The 19,578-nt window shown below is 35.6% G+C and overlaps 1 pseudogene across 1 annotated transcript in view; it reads right to left on the bottom strand.

The window, feature by feature from the left end:
- Nucleotides 1–642: 642 nt before the first annotated feature.
- LOC306874584 (myosin heavy chain, fast skeletal muscle-like) overlaps nucleotides 643–19,578 on the bottom strand; it is a 33,937-nt pseudogene continuing 15,001 nt past the window's right edge. Inside the window, exons 18-31 of the transcript in view lie at nucleotides 19,153–19,283; nucleotides 18,906–19,023; nucleotides 18,598–18,794; nucleotides 18,323–18,506; nucleotides 18,075–18,240; nucleotides 17,859–17,983; nucleotides 17,446–17,755; nucleotides 17,125–17,328; nucleotides 16,907–17,032; nucleotides 16,594–16,764; nucleotides 16,407–16,511; nucleotides 16,227–16,322; nucleotides 15,984–16,115; nucleotides 643–663 (exon numbers count right to left, since the gene is read on the bottom strand). The product of the transcript in view is annotated as a myosin heavy chain, fast skeletal muscle-like (transcript). The remainder of the gene's footprint in view (nucleotides 664–15,983; nucleotides 16,116–16,226; nucleotides 16,323–16,406; nucleotides 16,512–16,593; nucleotides 16,765–16,906; nucleotides 17,033–17,124; nucleotides 17,329–17,445; nucleotides 17,756–17,858; nucleotides 17,984–18,074; nucleotides 18,241–18,322; nucleotides 18,507–18,597; nucleotides 18,795–18,905; nucleotides 19,024–19,152; nucleotides 19,284–19,578) is intronic.

Raw genomic sequence — 19,578 nt, 5'->3', positions numbered from 1 at the left:
AAGTTTAATTATTATTGACTTCTTATATTTACATTTGTGCTTGAGTTATTGTTATTTTTAACCTGGAAAAGGCTTATTTTAAATCTCTTTCCAAGACTAGACATTAGTAGTTGCTTTAACACAATTGAGTCTTACAGAGAATGGTAATGCATGAATGCTAGTATGCAGCTCTTTTAGTGTACTTACGATGCTATTACTATAATTGCGATTGTCTTTAAACCATCTGGTTAGTAAGACTAACATCATGTAATGTTTGCATCTGTGTAAGAAATACTTAAGTAGGTTCCTGGATGGAAATTCAAGTACTAAAGCAGGAATACATGATAATTATTGTAATTATGATGTATACCTGGTAAATAGCTGGCAATGCTAAATTCAGGCATTACAACATAATAGTGTACAGTATGAAAGATGGATAAATATTCAAAAGTATTTAATTCTACTGTGAATGATTTGCCTTTTGTTCTTGCAGACTCTTCTCATCCTGTATGGTGGAAAGCTTTATGGAAATGCTTGTTAGTTACAGAAACACAACAGAAAGAAGTTTGCAGGTTTACTTTTATTGTCACTAACTGCGATAATGACATTTCACAAGCAACTCATATTGTATGATGACTTGCTACTCTGTCTGGATATTGTCCCTCACTCCTCGGCTTCTTTGCCCTGAAAACAAGAACACATTAAAGTCATTATGACCTTTGAAAATCTATTTATTTGTGACTTTCATACAGAGCTACTTTGTGCTGCTCCTGAACATCAATTTCCCAAGTGTAGATCCATCCCTGACCCTTAAAATCAATCGTGGCTAGGAAATGCTTATTTTGTTTACTGTGTTGAGAGTTGCTGAAATCGTGTTTGGTCTCGTACTGTATCGCGTATCTTGTCAGTGTGTGCACTTGCTTGGCCATTTTTAGTTGATAAACAGGAAAGTGGGTCCAGCTGAATTGAAATGGTAATTTGTTGGATTGGTATAAAAAAGGTTATTATACCGCGGCAGTCGTTGTGTGAAGCCCTCTTAGTGTGAAGACCGAAGAGTGTAAAGACCATCAACTCTACCGTGCGACTCCACCGGGCAGGGACACCGGCAAGGGATAGAAGTATCGCTTTTTATTTGAGTTTTTTCATTTATATGTTTATTATTGAAATGTTGTTATATGCATGTGTCAATTTTATTAGGGCCCAAGCCAGTAAGGCGCAGGGCCCTATTGTTCTTCTAAGGATTATTATTAGGGCCCAAGCCAGTAAGGCGCAGGGCCCTATTGTTCTTCTAAGGATTATTATTATTTTTTTTTTTTTTATTATTTTTTATTTCGACTATCCGGGTACTTTTGGGGGCCTTAACGTGCCCGAAAACTCTTGAAAATTGGCACACACATTGGAACCTGCGGCCATTAGGACGCCACAGACGCTGGGACCCGGGCGTGGCACAGGGGCTCTACGGCGCCCCCTGGAAGATTGTCAGAAAGCTTGATGTATAGCTCACACATACTTGCACGTATTCATATGAAACTCGGTACACATATAGAACTCATTGAGCCGAACAACTTTCACGCTGCATGTCTTAGGCTCCGCCCAACAGGAAGTCGGCTATTCAGGGCTGTTTAAAAAGCGCATGCTCTGGAATTTGATATACTCCTCTGAGGATTTCCATACGATTGCCACCAAACTCGGTGAACATGATCTCAAGACATTGGGGACGCTAAATTGCGAAGATATTTTTGATATGTCGAACGGTTTGCCCGTGGCGAGGCGATGAAGTTATGGCGAAAAATGAGACCCAGGAAATGCCTAATAACGTCCACATACATTGTATGATGTAGATCAAACTTCAGTGGTTTGTTCGTTGTATGATGCCGATCGGATAGATGTGACTATTATGACTGAAAGTTATAGCGCCACCAACTGGCTGCAGGAAGTGTGTCATTTTCAAAATGCTTTGAATTCAGCATCTTATTTTTACTCGATTTGCTTCAAACTTCACCAGAATAATGTCAAAACACGGCCGATGTAAAACTGTGAAGGGAATATTGATATCTAAAATTATGTTGCCATGGCAACGTGTCAAAGTTGAAAATTCGTTTCTGGTGATTTTGAGGCAGATAACATGTTTAGAATGTCATGAAACTCAACACACATATCAGTATTAATGATAGTTAGACACTGGAAAAAGCTCATAAACGGGCGTGGAAGAGGCACTCTATAGCGCCACCTTTTGTCAAAAATGGGGGGGTTAGTTTTAGCTACAGACACCAAACTCGGTACATAAATTGTTCTTATTAATCCGGACAACTTTCTAATTTACAGTCATTAGCTACGACCAACAGGAAGTCGGCTATATTTATTTTAAAGTGGGTTTTTTTTTAAAACAGGCTGTAAACAAATTCATACTCCTCCAAACAGAAACACGTAAATCACACCAAACATTTTTTCTCATGATGCCAAAATACTGAAGATGCTAAATTGCGGACGGATTTAGGATATCTTGAACGATGATTTAATGGCAATTTATTAAAGTTACTGTAAAAAATAGATTTTTTTTTTTTTTTTTATCTTTTAAGAGCAGCTTCCAAACACTTCATAAAAAATTACATGCACATAACAATACAGTCTGAGGATATGTGATTAATTTCATGAATTTACAATACACTATGGAGAGCAGAAAATTAAAAAACTATCAGAGAGTTATTAAACTGCTGAGTGAGAGATCCCTGCCAGCCTGCATCTGATTGAGGGGTGGGGGTGGGGTGGGCTGTCAGTGACTGTGTGGATTGAGGCAGTGGGTGAGAGAGAGAAAGAGAGAGAGAGGGTCTGTTTTTTAAAATCTTAAAAAAATGCTTATAAATCATTAAAGATTTTTATAACACTTTATAATAAGGTCTCATTTCTTAACATTAGGAAATGCATTAATTAACTGAACTAACAATGAAAAATATATTTTTACAGCATGTTAATTCTTCCATGATAGTATGAACTAACAAAGAACAATTTTTTTTAAAGCATTTATTAATCTTTTTAATGTTAGAAAAATAGTCATGTTCAAAAGATAAACTTTAAAATTTAATAATATATTAACACATTTTGGAATTAATATTGATCAATATTAAATGGTATATAATTATTAATGATTTTATATATATATATATATATAATGATAGCTACAGACACCAAACTCGGTACATAAATTGTTCTTATTAATCCGGACAACTTTCTAATTTACAGTCATTAGCTACGACCAACAGGAAGTCGGCTATATTTATTTTAATGTGGGTTTTTTTTTTTTTTAAACGCGCTGTAAACAAATTCATACTCCTCCAATCAGAAACACGGAAATCACACCAAATAATTTTTCTCACGATGCCAAAATACTGAAGATGCTAATTGCAGACAGATTTAGGATATCTTGAACTGCGTTTTAATGGCAATTTATTAAAGTTACAGTAAAAAAGAGAAAACTTTTTTTTTTTTTTTCTTTTAAGAGCAGCTTCCAAACACTTCATAAAAAATTACATACACAGAACAAGACAGTCTGAGGATATGTGATTAATTCATGAATTTACAATACACTATGCGGAGGAGAACATTTTAAAACTATCAGAGATCTCCTGTCTCTGTGCTTCTAATGTGTGCGGTAGGTGACTGGGTGAGTGACTGACTGTGTGAGTTCAGTGAGTGTGGAGGGGGAGAGAGAGAGAGAGGGGGTCTGTTTAAACATCTCAATAAAATCCTTAAAAAATGCTTATAAAGCATTAAAGGTTTTGATAACACTTTATAATTAAGTCTCATTTGTTAACAGTAGGGAAGGCATTAATTAACATGAACTAACAATGAAAAATATATTTTTTACAGCATGTTAATTCTTCATTGATAGTATGAACTTACAATGAACTAACAATGAACAAAATATTTGTAATATTAGAAAAATAGTCATGTTCAAAAGATAAAACATTAAAATGTAATAATATATTAACACATTTTGGAATTGATTTTGATCAACATTAAATGGTATATATTTATTAATGATGTAAATTAACAACAGTTAAATAATGTTGTTTTTTAACATTGGTTAATTCACAAATAACATTAAATATTAACAATATATTTTTTACTTTATTCATTTGTGTTAGAAAAAATTATTAATGTTAGTTAATGGAAAAATAAATCATTAAAAAATGCTTATAAATCATTAAAACCTTTGGTAACTATAATAATTTCTCATTTGTTAGCATTTGTAAATGCATTAACTAACATGAACTACCAATGAAAAATATATTTTGACAGAATTTAAAGTTTTATATGTTGTTCTGTGTGTCTGTGTTTCACAGAGTTGATGGTTTGGATTAACCCTTTAATTGCCGTATCCCTTAAAACCAAACTGCCAGAGGGTTACTGTGATGCTTGTGCTCGCTGGGCACCGTTTTATCGATGCCACCGGGGTGGCGTATGCTGACGGCTTGGGCCCGTCATCGCTGCTTGCAGCTATATTTATTTTTATTTTTTTTTTTATTATTTTTTATTTCGACTATCCGGGTACTTTTGGGGGCCTTAACGTGCCCGAAAACTCTTGAAAATTGGCACGCACATTGGAACCTGCGGCCATTAGGACGCCACAGACGCTGGGACCCGGGCGTGGCACAGGGGCTCTACGGCGCCCCCTGGAAGATTGTCAGAAAGCTTGATGTATAGCTCACACATACTTGCACGTATTCATATGAAACTCGGTACACATATAGAACTCATTGAGCCGAACAACTTTCACGCTGCATGTCTTAGGCTCCGCCCAACAGGAAGTCGGCTATTCAGGGCTGTTTAAAAAGCGCATGCTCTGGAATTTGATATACTCCTCTGAGGATTTCCATACGATTGCCAACAAACTCGGTGAACATGATCTCAAGACATTGGGGACGCTAAATTGCGAAGATATTTTTGATATGTCGAACGGTTTGCCCGTGGCGAGGCGATGAAGTTATGGCGAAAAATGAGACCCAGGAAATGCCTAATAACGTCCACATACATTGTATGATGTAGATCAAACTTCAGTGGTTTGTTCGTTGTATGATGCCGATCGGATAGATGTGACTATTATGACTGAAAGTTATAGCGCCACCAACTGGCTGCAGGAAGTGTGTCATTTTCAAAATGCTTTGAATTCAGCATCTTATTTTTACTCGATTTGCTTCAAACTTCACCAGAATAATGTCAAAACACGGCCGATGTAAAACTGTGAAGGGAATATTGATATCTAAAATTATGTTGCCATGGCAACGTGTCAAAGTTGAAAATTCGTTTCTGGTGATTTTGAGGCAGATAACATGTTTAGAATGTCATGAAACTCAACACACATATCAGTATTAATGATAGTTAGACACTGGAAAAAGCTCATAAACGGGTGTGGAAGAGGCACTCTATAGCGCCACCTTTTGTCAAAAATGGGGGGGTTAGTTTTAGCTACAGACACCAAACTCGGTACATAAATTGTTCTTATTAATCCGGACAACTTTCTAATTTACAGTCATTAGCTACGACCAACAGGAAGTCGGCTATATTTATTTTAAAGTGGGTTTTTTTTTAAAACAGGCTGTAAACAAATTCATACTCCTCCAAACAGAAACACGTAAATCACACCAAACATTTTTTCTCATGATGCCAAAATACTGAAGATGCTAAATTGCGGACGGATTTAGGATATCTTGAACGATGATTTAATGGCAATTTATTAAAGTTACTGTAAAAAATAGATTTTTTTTTTTTTTTTTATCTTTTAAGAGCAGCTTCCAAACACTTCATAAAAAATTACATGCACATAACAATACAGTCTGAGGATATGTGATTAATTTCATGAATTTACAATACACTATGGAGAGCAGAAAATTAAAAAACTATCAGAGAGTTATTAAACTGCTGAGTGAGAGCTCCTGCCAGTCTGCCTCTGATTGAGGGGTGGGGGTGGGGTGGGCTGTCAGTGACTGTGTGGATTGAGGCAGTGGGTGAGAGAGAGAAAGAGAGAGAGAGGGTCTGTTTTTTAAAATCTTAAAAAAATGCTTATAAATCATTAAAGATTTTTATAACACTTTATAATAAGGTCTCATTTCTTAACATTAGGAAATGCATTAATTAACGTGAACTAACAATGAAAAATATATTTTTACAGCATGTTAATTCTTCCATGATAGTATGAACTAACAAAGAACAATTTTTTTAAAGCATTTATTAATCTTTTTAATGTTAGAAAAATAGTCATGTTCAAAAGATAAACTTTAAAATGTAATAATATATAAACACATTTTGGAATTAATATTGATCAACATTAAATGGTATATAATTATTAATGATTATATATATAATGATAGCTACAGACACCAAACTCGGTACATAAATTGTTCTTATTAATCCGGACAACTTTCTAATTTACAGTCATTAGTTACGACCAACAGGAAATCGGCTATTTTTTTTTTTTATGTGTTTTTTTTTTTTTTTAAACGGGCTGTAAACAAATTCATACTCCTCCCAAGCAGAAACCAAAAATTCACACCAAACATTTTTTCACATGCTTCCAAGATACTGAAGATGCTTCATTGCGGATGGATTTATGATATCTTGAACGATGATTTAATGGCAATTTATTAAAGTTACAGTAAAAAATAGATTTATTTTTTTTTTTTATCTTTTAAGAGCAGCTTTCAAACACTTCATAAAAAATTACATACACAGAACAATACAGTCTGAGGATATGTGATTAATTTCATGAATTTACAATACACTATGCTTAGGAGAAAATTTAAAAACTATCAGAGAGTTGATATACTGCATCTGAGTGAGAGGTCCCTGTCAGCCTGCAGCTGAGTGAGGGGGTGGGGTGGGGTGTGAGTGACTGTGTGAGTGACTGTGTGAGTGACTGTGTGAGTGACTGTGTGGATTGAGGAGCTGGGTGAGAGAGAGAGAGAGAGAGAGAGGGTCTGTTTTTTTAAATTTTTAAAAAATGCTTATAAATCATTAAAGATTTTGATAACACTTTATAATAAGGTCTCATTTCTTAACATTAGCAAATGCATTAATTAACGTGAACTAACAATGAAAAATATATTTTTACAGCATGTTAATTCTTCCATGATAGTATGAACTAACAAAGAACAATTTTTTTAAAGCATTTATTAATCTTTTTAATGTTAGAAAAATAATCATGTTCAAAAGATAAACTTTAAAATGTAATAATATATAAACACATTTTGGAATTAATATTGATCAACATTAAATGGTATATAATTATTAATGATTATATATATACAATGATAGCTACAGACACCAAACTTGGTACATAAATTGTTCTTATTAATCCGGACAACTTTCTAATTTACAGTCATTAGCTACGACCAACAGGAAGTCGGCTATATTTATTTTAATGTGGGTTTTGTTTTTAAAACGGGCTGTAAACAAATTCATACTCCTCCAAACAGAAACACGGAAATCACACCAAACATTTTTTCTTATGATGCCAAAATACTGAAGATGCTACATTGCGGACGGATTTAGGATATCTTGAACGGTGTTTTAATGGCAACTTATTAAAGTTACAGTAAAAAAGAGAAAACTTTTTTTTTTTTATCTTTTAAGAGCAGCTTCCAAACACTTCATAAAAAATTACATACACAGAACAAGACAGTCTGAGATATGTGATTAATTTCATGAATTTACAATACACTATGCGGAGGAGAAAATTTAAAAACTATCAGAGATCTCCTGTCACTGCTTCTAATGTGTGCGGTGGGTGACTGACTGTGTGAGTTCAGTGAGTGTGGAGGGGGAGAGAGAGAGAGAGAGAGGGTCTGTTTAAACTTCTCAATAAAATCCTTAAAAAATGCTTATAAAGCATTAAAGGTTTTGATAACACTTTATAATTAAGTCTCATTTGTTAACAGTAGGGAATGCATTAATTAACATGAACTAACAATGAAAAATATATTTTTTACAGCATGTTAATTCTTCATTGATAGTATGAACTTACAATGAACTAACAATGAACAAAATATTTGTAATATTAGAAAAATAGTCATGTTCAAAAGATAAAACTTTAAAATGTAATAATATATTAACACATTTTGGAATTGATTTTGATAAACATTAAATGGTATATATTTATTAATGATGTAAATTAACAACAGTTAAATAATGTTGTTTTTTAACATTGGTTAATTCACAAATAACATTAAATATTAACAATATATTTTTTACTTTATTAATTTGTGTTAGAAAAAATTATTCATGTTAGTTAATGGAAAAATAAATCATTAAAAAATGCTTATAAATCATTAAAAGCTTTGGTAACTATAATAATTTCTCATTTGTTAGCATTAGTAAATACATTAACTAACATCAACTACCAATGAAAAATATATTTTCACAGAATTTAAAGTTTTATATGTTCTGTGTGTGTGTGTGTGTTTCACAGAGTTGATGGTTTGGATTAACCCTTTAATTGCCGTATCCCTTAAAACCAAACTGCCAGAGGGTTACTGTGATGCTTGTGCTCGCTGGGCACCGTTTTATCGATGCCACCGGGGTGGCGTATGCTGACGGCTTGGGCCCGTCATCGCTGCTCGCAGCTATATTTAGGGCCCAAGCCAGTAAGGCGCAGGGCCCTATTGTTCCCCTAAGGATTATTATTTTTTTTTTTTTTTTTTTTTTTTTATTATTTTTTATTTCGACTATCCGGGTACTTTTGGGGGCCTTAACGTGCCCGAAAACTCTCGAAAATTGGCACGCACATTGGAACCTGCGGCCATTAGGACGCCGCTGAGGCTGGGACCCGGGCGTGGCACAGGGGCTCTACGGCGCCCCCTGGAAAATTGTCAGAAAACTTGATGTATAGCTCACACATACTTGCACGTATTCATATGAAACTCGGTACACATATAGAACTCATTGAGCCGAACAACTTTCACGCTGCATGTCTTAGGCTCCGCCCAACAGGAAGTCGGCTATTCAGGGCTGTTTAAAAAGCGCATGCTCTGGAATTTGATATACTCCTCTGAGGATTTCCATACGATTGCCACCAAACTAGGTGAACATGATCTCAAGACATTGGGGACGCTAAATTGCGAAGATATTTTTGATATGTCGAACGGTTTGCCCGTGGCGAGGCGATGAAGTTATGGCGAAAAATGAGACCCAGGAAATGCCTAATAACGTCCACATACATTGTATGATGTAGATCAAACTTCAGTGATTTGTTCGTTGTATGATGCCGATCGGATAGATGTGACTATTATGACTGAAAGTTATAGCGCCACCAACTGGCTGCAGGAAGTGTGTCGTTTTCAAAATGCTTTGAATTCAGCATCTTCTTTTACCTCGATTTGCTTCAAACTTCACCAGAATAATGTCAAAACACGGCCGATGTAAAACTGTGAAGGGAATATTGATATCTAAAATTATGTTGCCATGGCAACGTGTCAAAGTTGAAAATTCGTTTCTGGTGATTTTGAGGCAGATAACATGTTTAGAATGTCATGAAACTCAACACACATATCAGTATTAATGATAGTTAGACACTGGAAAAAGCTCATAAACGGGCGTGGAAGAGACACTCTATAGCGCCACCTTTTGTCAAAAATGAGGGGGTTAGTTTTAGCTACAGACACCAAACTCGGTATATAAATTGTTCTAATTAATCCGGACAACTTTCTAATTTACAGTCATTAGCTACGACCAACAGGAAGTCGGCTATATTTATTTTAATGTGGGTTTTTTTTAAAAACGGGCTGTAAACAAATTAATACTCCTCCAAGCAGAAACACGGAAATCACACCAAACATTTTTTATCATGATGCCAAAATACTGAAGATGCTAAATTGCGGACGGATTTAGGATATCTTGAACGATGATTTAATGGCAATTTATTAAAGTTACAGTAAAAAAGATAATTTTTTTTTTTTTTTATCTTTTAAGAGCAGCTTCCAAACACTTCATAAAAAATTACATACACAGAACAATACAGTCTGAGGATATGTGATTAATTTCATGAATTTACAATACACTATGCTTAGGAGAAAATTTAAAAACTATCAGAGAGCTCTTAGACTGCTGAGTGAGAGCTCCCTGCCAGCCTGCAGCTGAGTGAGGGGTGGGGGTGGGGTGGGGTGTGAGTGACTGTGTGAGTGACTGTGTGGATTGAGGAGCTGGGTGAGAGAGAGAAAGAGAGAGAGGGTCTGTTTTTTAAAATCTTTAAAAAATGCTTATAAATCATTAAATAAGGTCTCAATTCTTAACATTAGGAAATGCATTAATTAACGTGAACTAACAATGAAAAATATATTTTTACAGCATGTTAATTCTTCCATGATAGTATGAACTAACAAAGAACAATTTTTTTAAAGCATTTATTAATCTTTTTAATGTTAGAAAAATAGTCATGTTCAAAAGATAAACTTTAAAATGTAATAATATATTAACACATTTTGGAATTAATATTGATCAACATTAAATGGTATATAATTATTAATGTTTATATATATATAATGATAGCTACAGACACCAAACTCGGTACATAAATTGTTCTTATTAATCCGGACAACTTTCTAATTTACAGTCATTAGCTACGACCAACAGGAAGTCGGCTATATTTATTTTAATGTGGGTTTTGTTTTTAAACAGGCTGTAAACAAATTCATACTCCTCCAAACAGAAACACGTAAATCACACCAAACATTTTTTCTTATGATGCCAAAATACTGAAGATGCTAAATTGCGGACGGATTTAGGATATCTTGAACGATGATTTAATGGCAATTTATTAAAGTTACAGTAAAAAAGAGAAAACTTTTCTTTTCTTTTTTTCTTTTAAGAGCAGCTTCCAAACACTTCATAAAAAATTACATACACAGAACAATACAGTCTGAGGATATGTGATTAATTTCATGAATTTACAATACACTATGCTTAGGAGAAAATTTAAAAACTATCAGAGTTCTCCTGTCTCTGTGCTTCTAATGTGTGCGGTAGGTGACTGGGTGGGTGACTGACTGTGTGAGTTCAGTGAGTGTGGAGGGGGAGAGAGAGAGAGACAGGGTCTGTTTAAACATCTCAATAAAATCCTTAAAAAATGCTTATAAAGCATTAAAGGTTTTGATAACACTTTATAATTAAGTCTCATTTGTTAACAGTAGGGAATGCATTAATTAACATGAACTAACAATGAAATATATATTTTACAGCATGTTAATTCTTCATTGATAGTATGAACTTACAATGAACTAACAATGAACAAAATATTTTTTATATTAGAAAAATAGTCATGTTCAAAAGATAAAAGTTTAAAATTTAATAATATATTAACACATTTTGGAATTGATTTTGATCAACATTAAATGGTATATATTTATTAATGATGTAAATTAACAACAGTTAAATAATGTTGTTTTTTAACATTGGTTAATTCACAAATAACATTAAATATTAACAATATATTTTTTACTTTATTAATTTGTGTTAGAAAAAATTATTCATGTTAGTTAATGGAAAAATAAATAATTAAAAAATGCTTATAAATCATTAAAAGCTTTGGTAACTATAATAATTTCTCATTTGTTAGCATTAGTAAATGCATTAACTAACATCAACTACCAATGAAAAATAAATTTTCACAGAATTTAAAGTTTTATATGTTCTGTGTGTGTGTGTGTTTCACAGAGTTGATGGTTTGGATTAACCCTTTAATTGCCGTATCCCTTAAAACCAAACTGCCAGAGGGTTACTGTGATGCTTGTGCTCGCTGGGCACCGTTTTATCGATGCCACCGGGGTGGCGTATGCTGACGGCTTGGGCCCGTCATCGCTGCTCGCAGCTATATTTATTTTTTATTTTTTTTATTTCAATCATCCGGGCACTTTTGGGGGCCTTAACGTGCCCGAAAACTCTCGAAAATTGGCACGCACATTGGAACCTGCGGCCATTAGGACGCCGCTGAGGCTGGGACCCGGGCGTAGCACAGGGGCTCTACGGCGCCCCCTGGAAAATTGTCAGAAAACACGATGTATAGCTCACACATACTTGCACGTATTCATATGAAACTCGGTACACATATAGAACTCATTGAGCCGAACAACTTCCGCGCAGCATGTCTTAGGCTCCGCCCAACAGGAAGTCGGCTATTCAGGGCTGTTTAAAAAGCGCATGCTCTGGAATTTGATATACTCCTCTGAGGATTTCCATACGATTGCCACCAAACTCGGTGAACATGATCTCAAGACATTGGGGACGCTAAATTGCGAAGATATTTTTGATATGTCGAACGGTTTGCCCGTGGCGAGGCGATGAAGTTATGGCGAAAAATGAGACCCAGGAAATGCCTAATAACGTCCACATACATTGTATGATGCAGATCAAACTTCAGTGGTTTGTTCGTTGTATGATGCCGATCGGATAGATGTGACTATTATGACTGAAAGTTATAGCGCCACCAACTGGCTGCAGGAAGTGTGTCGTTTTCAAAATGCTTTGAATTCAGCATCTTATTTTTACTCGATTTGCTTCAAACTTCACCAGAATAATGTCAAAACACGGCCGATGTAAAACTGTGAAGGGAATATTGATATCTAAAATTATGTTGCCATGGCAACGTGTCAAAGTTGAAAATTCGTTTCTGGTGATTTTGAGGCAGATAACATGTTTAGAATGTCATGAAACTCAACACACATATGAGTATTAATGATAGTTAGACACTGGAAAAAGCTCATAAACGGGCGTGGAAGAGGCACTCTATAGCGCCACCTTTTGTCAAAAATGGGGGGGGTTAGTTTTAGCTACAGACACCAAACTCGGTACATAAATTGTCCTTATTAATCCGGACAACTTTCTAATTTACAGTCATTAGCTACGACCAACAGGAAGTCGGCTATATTTATTTTAATGTGGGTTTTTTTAAAAAACAGGCTGTAAACAAATTCATACTCCTCCAAACAGAAACACGGAAATCACACCAAACATTTTTTCTCATGATGCCAAAATACTGAAGATGCTAAATTGCGGACGGATTTAGGATATCTTGAACGATGATTTAATGGCAATTTATTAAAGTTACAGTAAAAAAGAGAATTCTTTTTTTTTTTTTTTTTTTTTAAGAGCAGCTTTCAAACACTTCATAAAAAATTACATACACAGAACAATACAGTCTGAGAATATGTGATTAATTTCATGAATTTACAATACACTATGCAGAGGAGAAAATTTTAAAACTATCAGAGCTGCTTCTGAGTGAGAGCTCCCTGTCACTGCAGCTGAGTGAGGGGTGGGGTGGGCTGTCAGTGACTGTGTGAGTGACTGTGTGGATTGAGCCAGTGGGTGAGAGAGAGAAAGAGAGAGAGAGGGTCTGTTTTTTAAAATCTTAAAAAAATGCTTATAAATCATTAAAGATTTTGATAACACTTTATAATAAGGTCTCATTTCTTAACATTAGGAAATGCATTATTTAACATGAACTAACAATGAAAAATATATTTTTACAGCATGTTAATTATTCCATGATAGTATGAACTAACAAAGAATTTTTTTTTTAAAAGCATTTATTAATCTTTTTAATGTTAGAAAAATAGTCATGTTCAAAAGATAAACTTTAAAATTTAATAATATATTAACACATTTTGGAATTAATATTGATCAACATTAAATGGTATATAATTATTAATGATTATATATATATATAATGATAGCTACAGACACCAAACTCGGTACATAAATTGTTCTTATTAATCCGGACAACTTTCTAATTTACAGTCATTAGCTACGACCAACAGGAAGTCGGCTATATTTATTTTAATGTGGTTTTTTTTTAAAAACGAGCTGTAAACAAATTCATACTCCTCCAAACAGAAACACGGAAATCACACCAAACATTTTTTCTCATGATGCCAAAATACTGAAGATGCTAAATTGCGGACGGATTTAGGATATCTTTAACGGTGTTTTAATGGCAATTTATTAAAGTTACAGAAAAAAAGAGAAAACTTTTTTTTTTTTATCTTTTAAGAGCAGCTTCCAAACACTTCATAAAAAATTACATACACAGAACAATACAGTGTAAGGATATGTGCTTAATTTAATGAATTTACAATACACTATGCTTAGGAGAAAAATTTAAAACTTAGAGATCTCCTGTCACTGTGCTTCTAATGTGTGCGGTAGGTGACTGGGTGGGTGACTGACTGTGTGAGTTCAGTGAGTGTGGAGGGGGAGAGAGAGAGATAGAGAGAGAGAGAGAGAGATAGAGAGAGAGAGAGAGAGAGAGTGAGTCTGTTTAAACTTCTCAATAAAATCCTTAAAAAATGCTTATAAATCATTAAAGATTTTGATAACACTTTATAATGAAGTCTCATTTGTTAACATTAGGGAAGGCATTAATTAACATGAACTAACAATGAAAAATATATTTTTTTACAGCATGTTAATTCTTCATTGATAGTATGAACTTACAATGAACTAACAATGAACAAAATATTTTTAATATTAGAAAAATAGTCATGCTCTAAAGATAAAACTTTAAATTTTTTTAATATTGATCACCATTAAATGGTATATAATTATTAATGATGTAAATTAACAACAGTTAAATAATGTTGTTTTTTAACATTGGTTAATTCACAAATAACATTAAATATTAACAATATATTTTTTACTTTATTTGTGTTAGTAAAAATTATTCATGTTAGTTAATGGAAAAATAAATCATTAAAAAATGCTTATAAATCATTAAAAGCTTTGGTAACTAATAATTTCTCATTTGTTAACATTAGTAAATGCATTAACTAACATCAACTACCAATGAAAAATATATTTTGACAGAATTTAAAGTTTTATATGTTGTTCTGTGTGTCTGTGTTTCACAGAGTTGATGGTTTGGATTAACCCTTTAATTGCCGTATCCCTTAAAACCAAACTGCCAGAGGGTTACTGTATTGTGTGTGCTCGCTGGGCACCGTTTTTCGATGCCACCGGGGTGGCGTATGCACTGGCGGCTTGGGCCCGTCATCGCTGCTCGCAGCTATATTTTAATTTATTTTCTTAAATATGTGGGTATATAGTATTTATAGAGTTGTAACTTTTAGTTTTAGTTACTTTTTCTTATTTGTAAGTCGCTTTGGACAAACGCGTCTGCTAAATGACAAAAGTAAAGTAAGTAAAGTAAAATACACTTGAACAGATAAACAAGGATGGAAGTAAACTCTGCCAGAAGGATGAAGGCAAAACACCAGGATGGAAAGGTAAGCACAAACCTCATGCAAAATGCTTTTAATCTTGAAAATGTTGTGAATGACTTTGCTTAAAACATTTAAATTAATTCAGCTTTACTTCATTAAATATGCAGCATTTGCACACTTGCAGTGTAAGCCACTTCATTTATTAGTATTAGCAGTCTACTCACTCACAGTGTTGACACGGCGATTGTCAAAACCATATATCTAACAATCTAACCTAATAACATAGCCTCAAAATGGAAAAAGAAAAAGTGTGGTATGTTTCTTGTTTTCTTCTTATTTCTTGTTTTTCTTTAAGCTAATCTGTTGCTTACAACCTGCATAATGTGTTGTATTATATATTTATTTTAGTTATATTAAAAAGATGCTGGCAAAAATCTTTAGCTTTCTGGCTATAAGGACAAAATGCCAATACTGTTGTTCATTGTAACCCTAATTCAATCTCACAGTCACAGTAATTGTGCAGTGTTGTCATTCTTAGTTCAGTGAGCATCACATGAGCAAGCAAGAAAAGTCGTACGCAGTCCTTCAATCGGTCAGCCTTGTTCCGTTTCTTTAATCGGATGCTGGACCTCCGACAGAAGATGAGATTTCACCAAAACAGTCAGCAGGTCAGAGACTCTCCACCACAGTCGAGTTGTTTTAGCTGTCTGGTAGGACTATCTAAACTAACAGCTTTTCTCTTTGTTGCTATTTTACAACTCAACACTGTTATATTACTAGTATAAGTTTATATGTTACCTTCCCAGCCTCGCGGCTCTTGGCTCTCAGCTTGTTGACCTGGGACTCTGCGATGTCAGCACGCTCCTGAGCCTCCTCCAGCTCATGCTGCACCTTCCTGTATCTGGACAGATGAGTGTTGGCCTGCTCCTCCTGTTAGGATGAGATATCCAACCCCTTTCAGAGCATTGTACTCATGACACTGAATGTATTGAATAGAAAATGTCAAAACTTCACACTCAAGACATTTGAGATTAGACTTACAGCTTCTTCAGCCTGGCGCTTGTAGGACTTCACTTTCAGCTGCAGCTTGTCTACCAGATCCTGCAGTCAGATCACGTTCTTCTTGTCTTCCTCAGTCTTTGGGTGTAAATGTTGTACATGGTCTTGGTTAAACTATGTATATTATAATGAAATACATTTCTAAATCCTGTGTAGTTGTACCTGGTAGGTGAGCTCCTTCACTCTCTTTTCATATTTGCGCACTCCTTTCACAGTGTCTGCACCACGTCTTTGTTCAGCTTCAACTTCAGCCTCCAACTCGCGCACCTTCAGTAGAGAGTCATGTTGTCACCTGTCAAATCTCTACCATAGCCAGTTCATCTAAGACTGCATTTAACTTGTTATTTACCCCGGACTCCAGTTTCTGGAGCTGTTTCTTTCCACCCTTCATGGCCAGACTCTCAGCCTCATCCAGACGGTGCTGCAGGTCTTTGACAGTCAGCTCCAGGTTCTTCTTCATCCCCTCCAGGTGAGCACTGGTGTCCTGCTCCTTCTTCAGCTCCTCAGCCATCATGGCAGCCTGAAATATAAGACAATTCAAATGAACTAGCCAATATAGACAGAAATGCCTTGCATGAAGGTTCCCTTTGTTACCACATGCAGCTAAGCAAAGTAAAATAACTGTTTGATTTAGAATAGAGGAACAGAATGTAAGTGCTCACATCAGTGATGGCCTTCTTGGACTTCTCCTCTGCATTTCTGGTCTCCTGGACTGCATCATCCACCTCACCTTGAACCTGGACCAGATCAGCCTCCTGCTTCTTCTTGGTGTTAATAAGACTTGTATTCTGTGGGATTTAAGCAGGTAGTTTAGTGCACATTTAACTAAAACTCTGTTATCATGTAACCTGTATTTGCTCCAAGTATAGTTTTTCTGTACTTGTGAGTGCAGCAGTCCCACACGCTCGCTGGCATCCACCAGCTCATGCTCTGCCACTTTGCAGCCTCTCTCTGTTTGCTCCAGTGCAGCTCTCAGCTCCTCAATCTCTGCTTGCATCAGGTTATTCCTGCGCTCCACCATGGCCACCTGCTCCTTCATTTCCTCCTTTCCTCTGAGAGCTTCATCAAGGTGCAGTGGGGCATCCTGTGGCAATGTTCTTTCTTTGTTATTTGCATGTCATGATTCGTTTAATTCATTTATCATATTCATATTATCAGACATTTTAGATGTGTTGAAGTTCCTCATTCTATAGAAAGATACCTTGAGTTGGCCTTGGACGTTCCTGAGCTGTTTCTGGGCCTCAGCAGCCTGGCGGTTGGCATGACTCAGCTGAATCTCCATCTCAATTAGATCTCCCTCCATCTTCTTCTTGACTCTCAGGGCATCATTTCTGCTTCTGATCTCAGAGTCCAGAGTGCTCTGCATGGAATCGATCACTCTTTGGCTGTTCCTCTTGATCTGTTCTATCTCCTCGTCCTTCTCAGCAAGCTTCCTTTCAATCTCAAACCTTCCCCTTGTTCAGCTCCAGCTGCACACAAAGAATCTTGGACTCTTCATGCTCCAGGGTGCCCTGATGGATAGTAGTTATAATAAGAATCATATCAAGCTCACAGGAAAATAATGTAATACCCTGTCAAGAAATTAATTGATTTGACAGTTTCAAGTAACAGTACTTCAGCTTCTTCAAGTGCAGCCTGGATCTCTGCCTTCTCAGACTCCACTGTCTTCTTTGCCTTTTCCAGTTCATGAATGCTCTTTCCAGTCTCTCCAAGCTGCTCAGTGAGGTCAGAAATCTCCTCTAAAGGGGTTTTAAAAAGTGGAATTTGTAAAACTTTCTATTTTAATGCATCTTTTTTAAATGCTTTTTGAACAAAAAAAGGGCCATTTACGTAGCAGATTCTTGTTCTCCCTCTTCAGCGTCTCAAGGTGGTCAAGAGCTTCCTCATAGGAGTTCTTCATTTTGAAAAGCTCAGTGCTGAGAGAACGAACTTCTTTCTGAGCACCTACTAGTTCAGCCTGGCTTTCCTCATACTTCTGTTTCCAGTCTGCTAGGACCTGAAGAAAATGGTAGTCATTGTTAATTAGCCAAGTCCATGGATCAAGGTATAGATTTAAAGATTATCCACATCCTTCTCACCTTGTCAAAGTTTCTCTTCTTCTTGTCAAGGTTGGCTGCCAATGCATTTGCCCTCTCCACATCAATCATGAGGTCTTCTACTTCACCCTGCAGTCTCTGTTTGGTCTTTTCCAGAGAGGCACACTTGGAGTTCACTGCCTCAATGGATTCCTCAGCATCCTGCAGACGCTGGGCAAGCTTTTTTCTGTAGAAATTGGTATGAAATTATGAAATCTTAATAATATTTGTGATAGTAAATGTAGGGTGTCGAAGAAATTGTTCTTTTCTGTATTTACTTGGATTCCTCAAGCTCCTCAGTGCGTTGGATGGCATCAGTCTCATATTTGGTTCTCCACTGAACCACCTGACTGTTGACCTTAGACATTCCACGCTGGAGTTCAGCTTTGGCCTCCTGCTCCTCCTCATACTGCTCTCTGAGCAAATCACAGTCATGACGGGCAGACTGAACCGCATGGGCCAGAGCATTCTTGGCCTTAAAGTCAGAAAAACATTAAAGTGAAAATGTTTCCATTCCTGTTGTACACAGCTATATTCTTAGCTATATATAGTACTTGATAAGGTGATTATTTTGGTAGGTACACACCTTAACCTCTTCCTCAATATGTCTTTTGAGTTCCTCGATCTGCTGAGTGTAAGCCTGTTTGCCTCTTGTCAGTTGAGAAACAAGAGCTTCTTGCTCCTCCAATTGACGGCCAAATTCACTTAGTATGAGACAATGTATAATTTATGAAAGAGTCACGAAAGAGTTGTATGATGTCAGTACTGGGTTTCTGAATCACTTTTTTTGCACAGTTCTGTGCCATTGTGTATACGATATATTCAGTATTTACATACCATTTTCAGTTTGGAGCCTTGCCTTCTGGGCACTGATGTCATTAAGTTTGCGTACAAGCTCATCATTCTTCGTTTTCAGCTCACTTCCTTGGTCTTCTAATGTTCGGCACATCTTTTCAAGGTTTGCCTACATCAATTAGGAAATATCAACTTTTTCGAACTCATTTAGATTCAAGTCAAGTCAAGTCTGCTTTATTGTCAATTCTTCCACATGTACAGCACATACATACAGAGAATTGAAATTGCGTTACCCTCAGACCCTTGGTGCATACAGTTAACATTAAACATGTTCAAATACAGATAATACGGTTTAAACATATGTACATACAACTCTATAGCTATACAAGTAAGGACATTGTAGAAAAAAAATAAAGAAATAGATAAAGTGGTATAATTCTTCTGGATATTATTTCAAATTTCTG

The sequence above is a fragment of the Barbus barbus genome (assembly GCF_936440315.1).
Source record: "Barbus barbus genome assembly, chromosome: 9".
Classification (NCBI taxonomy): domain Eukaryota; kingdom Metazoa; phylum Chordata; class Actinopteri; order Cypriniformes; family Cyprinidae; genus Barbus; species Barbus barbus.
The sequence above is the reverse complement of the archived record's forward strand: the minus strand, read 5'-3'. Positions and strand labels throughout refer to the sequence as shown.